This window comes from Echinops telfairi, unplaced genomic scaffold, assembly GCF_000313985.2.
Source record: "Echinops telfairi isolate 266 unplaced genomic scaffold, ASM31398v2 ScPeMD7_23;HRSCAF=83, whole genome shotgun sequence".
Classification (NCBI taxonomy): Eukaryota; Metazoa; Chordata; class Mammalia; order Afrosoricida; family Tenrecidae; genus Echinops; species Echinops telfairi.
This window is the reverse complement of record NW_022103920.1, coordinates 60,110,032-60,122,462: the sequence shown is the minus strand read 5'-3', so window position 1 is coordinate 60,122,462 and position 12,431 is coordinate 60,110,032.

The window sequence follows — 12,431 nt, the reverse complement described above, 5'->3', positions numbered from 1 at the left end:
TTCAAGGTTAGGTCAACAAATTAGGAATTTTATTTGGAACACAGTGGTGAATCTATGAATGCTATAGGCTATGGAAGTGGTGAAGTGTTTATTAGAGATTAGTCTGATATCAAAGAACAAGATTAGCAATGAGTAATTGCCATGTATATGATTAGATAAAAGTTTTAAAAATGGGCAAATCATATATATTGAGCAATTGGTATGTTTCAGGACCTGTGCTACACACTTTAAATGCATTTCTATATAACCTAAAGGGGAAATAAGTTTGTCAACTCCACTATTTGAGTAAAATAATCTGTATCACAGAAAGGCTTTGCAAGATGACCCTGTAAGTAGGTGGCAAAGCCTGGATTCAAATCCACATCTCCAGCTTTCCGGTCAGCAGGTTCTACTATCCTGGTGTGTACTCTGGAATGAGGGGAAAGGTTTGGCTTGGAAAATGGTCATTTTAGGTCAAGATATCCATCATTATCTGCCTACACTACTCTTGTTAGTTGCTAGAGAGTTGGTGCCAACTCATGGTGAACTTATGCGTAACAGAACAAAAGCCTGCCTGCTTCTGTGTGCCACCATCATGATCACTGAAGGTAAGTTTAAATGTATCGCTGCTGCGGTAGCATCCGTCAATCTCATTGCGGGTTTCCCTGCCACCTACTCTGGCATCTCCTACTATTGTCTCCAGTTTTACAACCTTCCTAGAGTATCTAGCTATTGCTGCAGAACATCCCCAACATTTAGCAAGAAGTACAACAAATATTTAATATCACCCAGAGTTTCTGAGATTAATGAATCTGGGAACAGCTAAACTGGCTGCTTTTGGTTTAGAGCAGCATTTCTCAACCTGTGGGTCGTGACCCCTTTAGGGGTCGAATGACCCTTTCACAGGGATCTCCTGATTCGTAACAATAACAGAATTACAGTTATGAAATAGCAATGAAAATAATTTTATGGTTGGGGTCACCAAAACATGAGGCACTGTATGAAAGGGTCGCAGCACTAGGAGTCTCTTAGGATGTCAGTGGGGGCTGCAATCTTCTGAAATTCGGAGAAGAAGCGAGAGGAGACTTGGTTTCTAGTCAGAAGGTCTCAGTTCCTCACCATTTCCAGAGTGAGTGGGTAAGTTAGAGAGAGAGGGTAGAGACCACACTTGTCTTTCGTCACCTTGTGCTGAAGTTACGCTCTTTCCGTTCTACCAGATGCTACTCACTGGGAATAGACGACTTAGCCCAGCTCGCAGTTAAGGGCAGGGGAATGAAACGTCACTTCCTGAAGAGCAGAACATCCAAGGAATTGTGAATATACGCTAAAACCACAAGCATCCCTCTTTAACGAATCCTACACATTAGAATTACATTAATTAAAAAACAACCTGGTCCCATCTCTATTCTGATGACCCTATCAGTGGTATCTCATTGATTAAAGATAAAAGCTCAATATCTTTGGTCCTACCAGATGTGGCTCCTGCGTCTACTCCAGTTTCCTCTCTTATTCTCCGCTGCCCTCTGCCCTCCATTTCCCCCATATGCCACACCCCTTCTTGGCACAGGGACGGTGTCCATGCTCTTCCTGTAATTTGGGATGGAGTGCCTCTTTCTTTCCTTTTTCCACTCATCAGTCCTTGGTCTAAACGCAAGCTTCTTAAACTGTGGGTCACCAGCTCTGGATGTGGGGATCATGATAAGTCTGGCAACAATAAAGGGTTTCTGAATGCATAACACCCACAATTTAATTCACAATCAAATACCTAATGACTCCGCCCTGTTCCTGGTACTGCTGGCCTTGTTGCCCATGCTTGACTTCCCGGCCGACTTCCTTCTGAGCACACAGCATGTACACTTCGCACTGTGAACGCCATCCCCCACACAATGCCAACAAACACTGCCAGAAACACCTCAACTTGGGTGTGAGGTTATTGTTTGTTATGGATTGCAGTGTTTTTACTGCATGTAAAACGTTTTCTGCTCTTATGGATACATAATAGTTGAATTTGAAAATGAAGACTTTAATATTTTCCTAGCATCATCCTCAGCAGGTATCAAATGAATATATCTTTGGATTATACAGTGTTAGACGGTTTGAGCTTTAAAATTTCTGTTATCTCCTTCTTTTACAGAAGCATTGCTGTTTAATTGCAGCAAGTAAAGACAAATCCCCTTTAATATTTCTTCACCATCACCACCACTGTATGAGTATCTAAGTGTGCACATCAATTTTTTAAAGGCAGCACAAACAGTTTCCTAAATTAAAGCTAGTACTTCCAATATTCATTTATATATTAGGACAAAATTTATTTTTGGCTACAGATAAGTGGCTAAATTTAGACCAAAGAGGCAAAAATACTGAGGACAATGTAGCAGAGTCTTAGCTATGGGTCTGTAGCAAACCTAAATTGATTAGAAAGAGGAAATATGTCAAATAATTTCTGAAATATGGATTTACTTCTAACAATGATGATGTTCTGAGAAAACCTCTTTGTTTAATTTGAAATGAAATTCTGGCTGTTGAGCAGCCAAACTAAAATAGCATCTCAATACTAAGTATGCAAAGTACGGCAATAAACAATGGAATTTTTGAACAACTTTCCAAACCTTCAAACCAAAAAACTCAATATTTTGAAAACTTTGTTACTATTGATGGAAAGTATTTCCTTGCATGTTAACAAGCTTAGTTAATTACACAAACTAAAAACCCTACATGATAGAAGATCTCATGTTATCTGCTGCTATCAAAATGTCAGAAATCATTCATGGGAAAAATTAGGAGGATGAAATGTCTGTCAGAGCCTCCTCAACCACAAGGCCACGGAAGCTGTTGAATTCAGGCTAGGTAATAAGCTGAAACTCAAGTGCCACCATCAAGAGGTCAGGCAGAGGCAAGCCACATGCAGAATCCCAAATCAGAAGCAAAACTTCTAGAAGTCAAAGCACATTTCCATCTTGGTGTGTTTAATTTGGAAGCAGGAATTACAAATATAGCTCGGATACAGACTAAACCCCAAAGGAAACAAAGGGTAATGACTTGAGTCAAGTAAAATCCTATTTCATCAAAATATACTAGAAGTCCTTCAACTCATGAGGGCTGTTGGTCAAGGAAGCAGACAGCCGAGTCTTCTATAGAGCAATGCAGTCAGTCTGGCCACAGGCAGCAAACAGCAGGTCAGGTCACCAACATTCAGTCAGATGACAGGACCCAACAGACCCCAGCTCAAGTGATGTACACACCAGCAGTGTGGCGAAGCAGGTCTCAAAGGAACCTCAAGCTCTAGAGCCATGGTCCATGGGTTGGGTGTCCCACAGGTAGTAGAGCTCACAAGTTGCAGCAGAGAACCAGCCAAGGCAGCCACACACTGGTTTCATCACCAGAGAGCAAGAGCAAGAGAGCGAGAGAGCGAGAGCGAGAGCGAGAGAGAGAGCGAGAGCGAGAGCGAGAGCGAGAGCGAGAGAGAGAGAGAGAGAGAGAGAGAGAGAGAGAGAGGTGGGGCTCACTGAACCATTTGTCTCTTTGCCCTCTAATCAAACTGCAACCTCCTTAATCCCACATGTTCTAATGGGCCAGGTTGGCACAATAAACCTATCACATTATGGATTACAATTTAATGTAAAGAAAACAAAATCCCCCATAACTGTATCAATGGATAACATCATGATAACTGGAGAAAAGACTGAAGTTGTCATGGATTTTGTCTTGCTTGGATCCATAATCAGTGCTCAGGTAAGCAGCAGTCAAAAGATGAAATGATGCATTGCATTGAGTAAATCTGGTGCACAAGACCTCTTTAAAGTGTTGCAAAGCAAGGAGGTCTAAGGTGGGCCTGACCCAAGCTGTGATATTTTCAATTGCCTCATAGTCATGTGAAAGTTGAACATTGAATAAAGAAAACCAAAAAAGTTGGTGTATTTGAATTATGATGCTGGCAAAGAATATTGAAGGAACCATGGACTTCCAGAAGCGCAAGCAGAGCTGTATTGGAAGGAGTACAGCCAGAATGCGCCTTGCAAGCAAGCGTGACAAGACTTTGTCTCAGGTACTTTGGGCATGTTCTCATGAGTGACCACTCCCTGGGCAAGGACTTCATGCTTGGTTAAATAGAGGGATAGTGAAAAAGAGGAAGACCCCGGAGAAGATAGATTGACACAATGGCTTGGACAATGGGCTCAAACATGCCAATTGTGACACTGGTGCAGGCCAGGTAGGGTTTCGTCCCTTAGTGCATAGGGATGCCAGGAGTAGGAACCTACTCAAGAGCAATTAACAACCATTCTGTCTCCGCAGCAAGACCGCTAACTCTCTCCAAAGGGGATCACAATCACAGATGCCAAGGTTAGAATGTTCAGGACATAACACAAAGGGGAAATATGGCCCGAAGGGCTGTATCAAGCAGTTAGTTAATGACATCTGAGTGCTTACATGCCTGTGTGGAACAGGTTCTTAGGACAAAAAGAACACATATTTCTGCTGCTTTTAGGCCCAAATATAGACAGGTAACACAGTCATCTCTTTCTCCAATTCTAAATAATATGCAAAACAAAAACGTACCAGGGATGTGCATCAGTCAGGATGTGCCTATGGGGGCAGGGTGTGTGTGGTGTGTATCATCAGCAGGGAAATGAGAGAAAAACAAGGAAGAGATACATGTCATCATAACTCTACTTCTGTGTCTTGGGTTTGGCTTGGCCAGCAGAGAGATCTCACCTTATTCTGAATAGCGTTCAACTGGAGAAGCGTTGGGTCGGAAACTTTGGAAAGTATCTACCCATCAAGGTGACTTGGCAGGTAGGAAGATCATTATTCTCCAAGACTTTCATTCTGATGATTAAACCGTCAATTGCCTGCAACTTCATCACTTCCACACTGCTCCGAAAGATGGACGCAATGGGGTCTTGGAGACGGTGCCCATGGGCAAACGCATGTCGGATGAAAATCACTTCATCTTCTTTGCAAACATTCGTCTTGTTGGCAAACATCTCACCTGAGACGCTGTCGGGTGAGAATCATCCTAGGGTGAGGGGTGTTTCTGCAATGGGAAGGGGCCTCTGGGTGAGAGCTGGAAGTTATCTGTTGCTGTCACTGTGCTGCCAGAGCCTTTGCGCTCACAGGGACAGACTTGCCTGCATTTCATAAAGCCTGTTCACAGAGCATGAAAACAAACAGAAAGAACATGTTGGGAAATGAGTTCTGTCCCAGCAGCACAGCCCTGAACCTGGGGAGAGGACGAGCAAAGCTACTGAGAAGGACAAAAAGCCAGTTCACTGGTCCTCCCATTGTGGTTCCTCCCTTAGGATGTCTCTATTGTGTCCAAAGCTGCAGTGGCTGTTCATCTTCCTTCTCCTTAAAAGGAATGGATTCATCAGCACTATAGCTCAGGGTCCGCAGGGGACATAAAGAAGACATTTTCTGTTGATTTGCATTAAACAAAAGCCTTAGAAATCTACCCCAACTTCCTCAAGCTATGGTTCCAATGGTGAGCACTTGCTGTCACCCAGCATAAATCACTGTTGGTGGTGTGTCCACTGGGTCCGGAGAAGGCTGTCCCTTTACTTAGCCCATGCTATTCGGGTCAGGAGATCTTTGAGGAATGGCTAGTTGATGCACCATGCCCATACCAGACTCACTGCCACCGTGTTGGTCCTGACTCAGTCACCCGACAGAACAAGGTAGAACTGCCCCTGTGGGTTTCTGAGGGTGTGGGTGTTTACAGGAGCAGAAAGTTCCACCTTTCTCCCCAGGAGAAGTTGGTGTTTTTGAACTTCTGACTTTGTAGTTAGCAGCCTGAGGTACAACCCTTACGTCACCAGGACTCCTATATACCCTCCCCCCAATCACAGCCATTCATTTTGAGTTGAAACTGCAATAAAGCAATTCTCTTCCAAGTCAATAATTTACTTTGAATAGTTTATTAAATAATGACGTTATTTAATAGTAACATGACATCTTTCATGTAAGCAAGGAGCCCCCATGGTGTGACAGCTGGGCATCCTATTGCTGCTAATCAATAGGTTTGCAATTCAAACTCTCAGTGGCTATGTAGGACAGAGACCTGGTAGTGTGCTCTTTGAGAGATTACAGCCGAGAAAGCCCATGGGGACCTTCTCCTCTGTCACATGGGATCCCCGTACATTGGAAGTGACTCAGTGACTCACAGCAACAGCCACGGAGTCATTTCTGAGTCAAAGGGGCCGTGTGGGACGGAGGAGGACTGGCCCTTTGCATAGCTGAGTCTTTGACATCTTCAAGGGCGCAGAAGGTCTCATAGCTTTCTTGGCAAGCAGCTGATGGATTCAAACCACTGACCTTGTGTTTAACAGCTCAATGTGTAGCCTACTATGCCAGCAGGGTTATCTCTTCTCTTTCTTTGTCTCTTTCTCTCAGTGACATCAATGAGTTGTGTCCCAGGATGATTAGTTCTGATTAATAGGGACCCAGTGTACAACAGGACAAACATTGCCTGGTCCTGCACCAACCCTTCACAATTACTGTTTGGAGACATACTTCACTCACACATATACATTTTTTGTTCTTATATATATCTATACGCACATACATATATGAAGTGCCTATCATGTGCACCATATGGTATGTATTTTATAGTGTTTCTTTTAATACCCCAAACAATCTATCAAGTACATATAAGTCACTGAAGTACAGAGACATTAAATGACTTATTACAGGTCACACACAATGAGAACACAGGACTAACCTGAATCCAGGATCTTCCCTCCACCCCCCCTCGACCCCAAAGTCTAACCTCTTAATATCAGTTGAGTTTGCATGAATGTCCTTTTGAGAGTCTCATCCTCGGCTAGGATGCCAGCATTGTGGGAAAAGAACAACGGGTACAAAGACGTGAGCTTTGGGTAGCTTCTGCCACTGTGCCATGCTGGGTGGTCTGATGGGCCAGTTTCTCCATCATCAAGAGCGCTGGCTACCCTGCTGGGGGAAGGTTCTGAGCACAAGTTATGCATCAAGCAGCCAATATGTCAAGAATGCAGAAGAAATAATGTTCCTTATTTCTAAGCATGGTAGGAAGCAAACTAAATTAATTTCAATTGCTACCAGAAGATAAAAGAAATTTCAGCAATTGACACCAAATGCCAATGATTATGTGATAGAGCACAGGAGCGCGAAACAGCGAGCTACACCTGACTAGATGGATTAATAGAAACCATCAAGTAATTGCCTACTAATAGCAACTGCCTGAAAGGCACTAAAATATTCGTGAGAAATCTCAGTTCCATCCGACTAAGGCACCTGAGAGAAAGAACCGATTTTGTGATTTTATGAGATGTGTTTCACTGCCGTTTGTAATTATGGCGTCTAAAGATGACTGATTCACACAGGCTCCCTAGCTGTTTCTGCCTCCCTCCTTCTTTTCTCTCCCTTCTTCTTTAATACAAATGAGTCCAATCCAAGTACCAGAAAAAAAGGCATTTTAACAATACCATGCAACTATTTTGCAAGCATTTACTCATCCAAGTCTATTGAAATGAAATGAAATTAGATAACTTTTTTCCTCCAAGAACTCCTTCCCTCACTGCCGTCAAGTCAATACTGACACATGCCAGTGCTGAAGGACAGGGCAGAACTGTGCCTGCGGGTTCTGAAACGACTCTTTACAGGAGTAGAACGCCTCACCTTTTTCTTGTAGAGAGGTCAGTGGTTTTGAATTGCTGACCCTGCGGTTAGCAGTCCAACTTAATCACAACACCACCAAGTCCCCCAGGACACTCAGCCTCAATTAATTCACACCCAAATGAATCCCAGTCTCCTCAGCTAGATTTCCCCTTCCTTTTTAGAGAAAGAGAAAGTTCACAATATAACTTTCTCTGGTTGCTCAATATACAAAACCTTACTGAGAACCTTCTCTGTGTACCAGCTTTGCCAAGTTCTTTAGAGACCATACAGATGACCCACCATAGTACAGACCACCGTCCACTGTTAAATATTCGATTCAGTTGAAAAGAAAGAATAGAGGCATTCAGAGAAAGACAAAATGACAGTTCATGAGAAGGATCCGAAAAGATTGGCGAGAAGAAGTTGGACTTGATCTTGTTCTTGACAGATCAACAGCGAACCCAGAGGGTTCCTTCCAAGCAGAGAGGTAGGTTTGGAGGGAGCAATGTTCAAAGCATATTTAAAGGACAGGGGAAATTGGGGCAAATAGGCATCCTGAAAAATTAGGCCCATCTTAAAAATTAAGTGTACTTAGAGTCCAATTTAATAGACATGTATTTTCTGCCCTGTGGAGAAAATAAATGAAGCCTTGGGTATGGTCCTTCCCTAAAGGAACTTAAACCTAAGAGACAGCTGGTCCTTCCCTAAAGGAACTTAAACCTAAGAGACAGCATCGAGTACATGGCCTGCACAGTTTTGTTATAATACGGCAATATATAAACCCCCCAACTCACGGCCATCAAGTGAAATGGGTAGGGCTCCTGAGGCCATATGTCTTTCTGGAAGCAGATAGTTTCATCTTCCTCCCACAGAGCCACTGGTGGATTTGAGCTCGACCTTGACCTAGCAGTCCAGCTGCTTGCCTGACGGCACCACCAGGACTCCTTGGCCATCTACAGAGGTGCTGCACCCTCAGTGGTGCCTCCGTTACAGAGAAACTGGGTCTTGCTGGGGACTCTCTCCTTGAGAGAAAGATTCCATAGGAATTGGGACTAGAAGAACTAGGATTGAACTTGGACACTGTAGTTCTATTGGACCAATGATGATAAAACAAAGGGGAGTTTCAGGCAGAGAACTAGTATATGGAAATGTAATATACGAATATATAATATAGTTGCCGTAAATTAACATAATCTATTTGAAGCAAAGTAGGAAAATCTATGATACTGTGCTGTTTAATCTTTTATTAGTTGTTTTACCAATATTGCTTGAGCGCCTATGATATTCTAGGCTCGGAGCTCATCTCTGGGTATGTGGGGGGTAAGCCTTACTGTCTCATCCTTATTTTCGTGTAAGAGCTCAGGTTCAGCGAGTCACAGATGGGAGTCCAGCCATTCCTCAGGACAAAGAAGAGGCTTTCTGCTCCCGTAGAGACGTCCAGCCTCAGAACCCACAGGGGCAGCTCCACTTTTGCCCTGAGTGGTCTCTTGGAGTCAGAATCAACAGGAGGATTGTGAGTTTAAGCTTAATTTTTGTTGTCATGGTAGTTTTTACTCTCCTGCAATATCAAGTCCAATGGGATGAGAGGCAGAATGTATTAGACAAATGAACCCATGGGATGCTCAGCGCTGTGAAGGGAAAGGGTAGCATGGCCGAGGGCAAGAGCTGCGAGTGGGGAGCAGGGTGGTCAGGGAGGCTTCTCTGGGAGGCATCACGTAAAGGAAGAGGGAAACTGCACCGGCAGCATGGGGAATCAGAGCATGAATGTCGCCAGTAGCCTATGTTGTATGGAAGTCAGTGTCGCCGAGGAACTAAAATGGATTCGGTGTGGCTAGAGAGAGTGTGGTAGAAGAGACTGGTAGGAGCGAGAACCAGCAGGCCCCTGGACAGCAGAGAATAGACTCTGGACATTACTCAGAAGTTTCTCAGTCTTTAAGCATGGGTGTAGCATGATTTGATTGTGTTGTTGTTTTGTTTTTTTCTAAGATCATCATTGGAAGCTAACGAGCTAGGCTGCACTAGGCACACATCGAGGAATAGCCCTTTTGTTTGTTCATCGGTACCTTGCGTTGGTTCCCCTCACCTCAAGGTCCCACGTGTGACACGGGGAAAGGCGTGTTTGCAACACAGAAGCTGAAAGTTTGACATTATGAAACTGAGCTCATAAAGATGCTGCTGGCGCATCTATCCATCTGGCCTTCTAGGGATAGAGAGACCTTTGTTTGGAATGTGAACAAAACCTCTCATCTGGGAGGGCTTAAAGCAATACACTATCAAACTTCCAAGACGTGTTTGCCATTCAATCATTCTTTAAGCAGGCACTAGTGCTCTCTGCAGAAAGGTGAAAATAATCATAAAAGATGTATTAGGGGCCTCTCCCCCATGGCTGTCCTCTTAGTGTTTGGGGAAATACAGGCTATATGAAACCTAAATTATGCTATGACACAGCTAACATTCTGCTTGGATAAAATAGATTTATAAGAAATGAATGTCCACAAGATTAAGTAGGAATCAGCTTCAGCAACTTATTGAAATGTTTAAGTCCCTTAGGCTTGGGGTGGGGGGGAGGGCAAAAAAACAGTGATTCAATGATCTTTTTTTTTTAGGCTTTAGAAGGAATTCTTTGTTTACTTAGATGAGGATGTTCTACTTGCATTCTTTTTAATAGTATTGTTTAGCAGTACTGTTAGGTGCCATCTAATTAATTCCAACCCATAATTACCCTATGCACAACAGAACAAAACACTGTCTGATTCTGTGTTATCCTCACAATTGCTTGAGCCTATTGTAGCAGCCATAGAATGAATCCTTGGGGATCTTCCTCTCCTTTGCTGCCCCTCTGCTTTACCAAGCATGATGTCTTTCTCCAGGAACTGGTCTTTCCTGACAACACGTCCGAAGTTTCTAAGATGATGTCTCACCATCCTTGCTTCTAAGGAGCACTCTGTTTGGAGTGCTCAGGAGATCAGTTTGCCCTTTTAGCAGTTCATGGTACTTTCAATATTCTCCTCCAATTCAAATGCACGCTTCTTCTTTATTCAACGTCCAACTCTCACATGCATATGAGGCAATGGAAATACCATGGCTTGGGTCAGGGGCACCTCAGTCCTCAAAGCAACATCCTTCATTTTCAAGACCCGGAAGAGGTCTTGTGCAGCAGGTTTACCCAGTGCACTGGCTTGTTTGGTCTCTGACGGCTGCTTTCATGGACAGTGATTGTGGATTCAAGCAAGACGAAATCCTTGATAATTTCATTTCCCCCTCCATTTGTCATAATGTTATCTATCGGGTCTGTTGTGAGGATTAGGTTTCCTTTACACTAAGTTGTAATCCAGAGTGAAGACTGCAATCCTTACACTTCATCAGCAAGCAATTCAAGTCCTCCTCACTTTCAACAAGCAAGGTTGTGTCATCTGCATATCGCAGGTTATTAACAAGCTTTCCTCCAAACCGTATGCCACATTCTTCTTCATATAAGCTAGTTTTTCTGATGACTTGGTAGTATAGATTACTAATAAAACTACACAAAACACAAAAATAGGGAACAGTGTGTAATGCCAACAGCATATACAAACAATCTATCAATAAGAGTCCCAGAATTGAGAAAAGAATATGATTAAAATATCCAGGTCAGAGATATTTAATTTTAAAAATATGTGCACATATACATAACAAAACTTTCATTAATTCAATAGTTTCTATGTGTAGAATTCAATGAAAATGTTCAAACTCTTCATGTTATACGTTCATCCTCATCTTTTTCCTAATTATTACACTATCATTATCATATATTCAGTCCCTCCCAAGCAAATAATCTCTCATGCCCACACAGAGGCCTCATTGGCTATGACCCTACTGACAGACTAGACACCACGGCTTCACTCTTAATCCTCTCAAGTCCCAAATTGACACCAGATTATGTAACTACCACATATACCACATTTGGTGACACCATTCATCTGTAAAGGACATATCAGTTGTTTCAACCTTTTGGCTATTATAAAAAATACTGCAATGAATACTGATGTACAGATTTCCTTTTGTATTCCTCCTTTCAATTCTTTTGGGTATAAACCAAGAAATGGGGTTGCTGAGTCATATGGTTGACCCATGTTTAACCTTTTGAAGAACTGCCAACATGTCTTTTGCACAGTGGCTGGACCATTTTGCGTTCCCACCAGCAATGGGTGAGGATGCCAATTTCTCCACAACCTCTTCATCATCTACCGCAGTGGTTCTCAACCTTCCTAATGCTGCGACCCTTTAATACAGTTCCTCATGTTGTGGTGACCCCCCCACCCAAATCGTACAATTATTTTCGTTGCTACTTCATAACTGTAATTTTGCTACTGTTATGAATTGGTCAACCCTGTGAAAGGGTCGTTCGACCAACCCATAGGTTGAGAACCACTGGTATCGTCGTCCATTTTCTTGAACATTGCACAAGCTTTACACTTGACAAGTAGTGCTATTTTGAGGCATGTAAGATGACCACAAAGCACACTTCTATCCTAGTTCTTTCTACATATCAGTATTTAGAGCCCTAGAAGGATGGCTTTTAAATTATTCCTTCATTACTAGGAATTTGCTTACAGCTATGCAGAAGATGATAGTACTTGATGCTTATTATTTGTTATATACACATCTCCCTATAAATATATTGACTGCACATTTATGAAAGACAAACCTTGTTTGCTCTCTGAGAAAAGAAACATCTGACATTTAAAAGTTGGCAATATTTCTAGTAATATTCTACCAGGTTGCATGATTTTCCCATCAAGCTGTCTATAACACATCACCTCTCAGTCTCTATGATATTA